This window comes from Heterodontus francisci, unplaced genomic scaffold (assembly GCF_036365525.1).
Source record: "Heterodontus francisci isolate sHetFra1 unplaced genomic scaffold, sHetFra1.hap1 HAP1_SCAFFOLD_1061, whole genome shotgun sequence".
Taxonomy (NCBI): Eukaryota; Metazoa; Chordata; class Chondrichthyes; order Heterodontiformes; family Heterodontidae; genus Heterodontus; species Heterodontus francisci.
In genome coordinates, this window is record NW_027141214.1 from 177,177 (window position 1) to 181,188 (window position 4,012).

At 53.9% G+C, this 4,012-nt stretch overlaps 1 long non-coding RNA gene across 1 annotated transcript; it reads right to left on the minus strand.

Moving 5' to 3' along the window:
• Positions 1 to 1,496: 1,496 nt before the first annotated feature.
• LOC137362475 (uncharacterized) lies at positions 1,497 to 3,704 on the minus strand. Its single transcript, XR_010972507.1, has 2 exons — positions 3,635 to 3,704; positions 1,497 to 2,075 (listed from the first exon to the last, which is right to left on the minus strand). It is a non-coding gene; the product is annotated as an uncharacterized lncRNA (long non-coding RNA).
• Positions 3,705 to 4,012: the final 308 nt, after the last annotated feature.

Below are 4,012 nucleotides of genomic sequence, written 5' to 3' on the forward strand. Positions count from 1 at the left end.
GGTCTAACCAGACCAGAACTGTACACAGTGCTCTGAGTGTGGTCTAACCAGACCAGAACTGTACACAGTGCTCCGAGTGTGGTCTAACCAGACCGGAACTGTACACAGTGCTCCGAGTGTGGTCTAACCAGACCGGAACTGTACACAGTGCTCCCAGTGTGATCTAACCAGACCGGAACTGTACACAGTGCTCCGAGTGTGGTCTAACCAGACCGGAACTGTACACAGTGCTCTGAGTGTGGTCTAACCAGACCGGAACTGTACACAGTGCTCCGAGTGTGGTCTAACCAGACCGGAACTGTACACAGTGCTCAGAGTGTGATCTAACCAGACCGGAACTGTACACAGTGCTCCCAGTGTGATCTAACCAGACCGGAACTGTACACAGTGCTCCGAGTGTGGTCTAACCAGACCGGAACTGTACACAGTGCTCTGAGTGTGGTCTAACCAGACCGGAACTGTACACAGTGCTCCGAGTGTGGTCTAACCAGACCGGAACTGTACACAGTGCTCAGAGTGTGATCTAACCAGACCGGAACTGTACACAGTGCTCCGAGTGTGGACCTGACTGGAACTTGCTGCCTACGAGGCCGGTGGAAATGGAGATGGTGAACGATTTAGACAGGAAATTGGATGGGCAGTTGAGGGAAATGAAGTCGCAGGGGTGTTGGGGATCGAGCCCGGGGGGGGGGGGGGGGGGGGGGGTGCGGGGGATCGAGCTCGGGGGGGGGGGGGGGAAATCGAGCTCGGGGGGGGGGGGGGGTGCGGGGGAATCGAGCTCGGGGGGGGGGGGGTGCGGGGGAATCGAGCTCGGGGGGGGGGGGTGCGGGGGAATCGAGCTCGGGGGGGGGGGGTGCGGGGGAATCGAGCTCGGGGGGGGGGTGCGGGGGAATCGAGCTCGGGGGGGGGTGCGGGGGAATCGAGCTCGGGGGGGGGTGTGGGGGGGATCGAGCTCGGGGGGGTGCGGGGGATCGAGCTCGGGGGGGGGGGTACGGGGGATCAAGCTCGGGGGGGGGGTGTGCGGGGGAATCGAGCTCGGGGGGGGGGTGCGGGGGAATCGAGCTCGGGGGGGGGGGTGTGGGGGATCGAGCTCGGGGGGGGGGGGGGGTGCGGGGGAATCGAGCTCGGGGGGGGGTGGGGAGGGGGAGTGGGGGTGGTAAACGGGACTGACGGGATTGCTCTGGAGAGGGCCAGCATGGGTTTGATGGACCGAACAGGCCTCCTTCTGTGCGTTAAGTGACTCCATAACCTCTGTGTTAACAACCAGCAACGTGCAATCGCCCGCAAATTCTGATTCGAGTCCAAAATAAATGGTGAATAGCAGTGGTCCCAGCGTCAACCCCTGCGGAACCTAATGACCTGCCTCCTCCCTCGTGGGGGAGAGTGGATGGATATCCACAATGGCAGAAGCTTCCAGCCACAGACAGGCCTGTCTGCTCCCTGTGTCCATTCTCCATCCCCATGTGTACGTCAGTTCAAATCAACGGGACTCAATAGGCTGACGATTTCTTTTAATTTGTGGTGAAGAATAAAACAGAGCTCACGGACAGGACCACCCCATCACCAACGCAGAACTCGCCCGGCCCTCTCCCCTCCTCCCGGAACCTACCCACCCACCCACCCATGGCAGACAAGCAGAGGGGAGAGCAGGAGAGAGAGAGAGAGAGAGACAGAGAGGCCCCAGTTCGTTCGACACTCAAGATGAGGAAATCCCCTCGCGCTCCGCTCCCCATTCCCCTTCCCGCCGGTGACCTCATCAGGCAGCGAGGCGATGGGAACTGGGCGGAGACGGCACGCTCCCCTAGTGCGTCCCGGGAAGGAGAGCGCGACGTTGTGAGGTCCATGTCCTGGCGAGCTTCTGACGAAACGTATTTACAGGAGTCAGCAAGAGCTGAGGCGCTGGGCAGGAGTGGGAAGGGGAATGGGAGCGGGGGATTGGGTAACAGAAAGATCAGGAATGTCCAGAGCGGAGCGTGCAAAAGGCGAGCGGCTGAGTTCCTGGCACCAGTAGCCATTTTCACAATGGCTCGGAATCTCCCTCTGGCTCTTGATCTTTGCTCCTCTGCCTCGCAGACCTGTGAGTGGAAAGAAATCAGACTGAGTCAGAAATACAGTGTCAGAGTAACACAACCACTGGGTCAGAAATACAGGGACAGAGTAACACAATCACTGGGTCAGAAATACAGGGACAGAGTAACACAACCACTGAGTCAGAAATACAGGGACAGAGGAACACAATCACTGGGTCAGAAATACAGGGACAGAGGAACACAACCACTGGGTCAGAGATACAGTGTCAGAGTAACACAACCACTGGGTCAGAAATACAGGGACAGAGGAACACAATCACTGGGTCAGAAATACAGGGACAGAGTAACACAACCACTGGGTCAGAAATACAGGGACAGAGTAACACAACCACTGAGTCAGAAATACAGGGACAGAGTAACACAACCACTGGGTCAGAAATACAGGGACAGAGTAACACAACCACTGGGTCAGAAATACAGTGTCAGATTAACACAATCACTGGGTCAGAAATACAGGGACAGAGTAACACAACCACTGGGTCAGAAATACAGGGACAGAGTAACACAACCACTGGGTCAGAAATACAGGGACAGAGTAACACAATCACTGGGTCAGAAATACAGGGACAGAGTAACACAACCACTGGGTCAGAAATACAGGGACAGAGTAACACAAACACTGGGTCAGAAATACAGGGACAGAGTAACACAACCACTGGGTCAGAAATACAGGGACAGAGTAACACAACCACTGGGTCAGAAATACAGTGTCAGAGTAACACAATCACTGGGTCAGAAATACAGTGTCAGAGTAACACAACCACTGGGTCAGAAATACAGGGACAGAGTAACACAACCACTGGTCAGAAATACAGGGACAGAGTAACACAACAACTGGGTCAGAAATACAGGGACAGAGTAACACAACCACTGAGTCAGAAATACAGTGTCAGAGTAACACAATCACTGGGTCAGAAATACAGGGACAGAGTAACACAATCACTGGGTCAGAAATACAGTGTCAGAGTAACACAATCACTGGGTCAGAAATACAGGGACAGAGTAACACAATCACTGGGTCAGAAATACAGGGACAGAGTAACACAATCACTGGGTCAGAAAACAGTGTCAGAGTAACACAACCACTGAGTCAGAAATACAGGGACAGAGTAACACAATCACTGGGTCAGAAATACAGTGTCAGAGTAACACAATCACTGGGTCAGAAATACAGTGTCAGAGTAACACAATCACTGAGTCAGAAATACAGGGACAGAGTAACACAATCACTGGGTCAGAAATACAGGGACAGAGTAACACAATCACTGGGTCAGAAATACAGGGACAGAGTAACACAACCACTGGGTCAGAAATACAGGGACAGAGTAACACAACCACTGGGTCAGAAATACAGGGACAGAGTAACACAACCACTGGGTCAGAAATACAGTGTCGGAGTAACACAATCACTGAGTCAGAAATACAGGGACAGAGTAACACAACCACTGGGTCAGAAATACAGGGCCAGAGGTGAAGAGTCAGTGTCTGTAGGGACCCGTACCCCGGGGAGAATCTGCGCTCGAGTTTGGGGCTTCAGTACTTACTTAAGTGTGTGGTTTCATTCGTCTTTTGCGGACATCCCTCGGAGTGTCCTCTCCTGACGAATCTGCAGAAAACGGCCAAGATATAAACACTAGCTATACGCTGTCCCCATCAAACACTCCCAGGACAGGTACAGTACGGGGGTTAGATACAGAGTAAAGCTCCCTCTACACTGTCCCCCATCAAACACTCCCAGGACAGGTACAGTACGGGGGTTAGATACAGAGTAAAGCTCCCTCTACACTGTCCCCCATCAAACACTCCCAGGACAGGTACAGTACGGGGGTTAGATACAGAGTAAAGCTCCCTCTACACTGTCCCCATCAACACTCCCAGGACAGGTACAGTATGGGGTTAGATAAAGAGTAAATCTCCCTCTA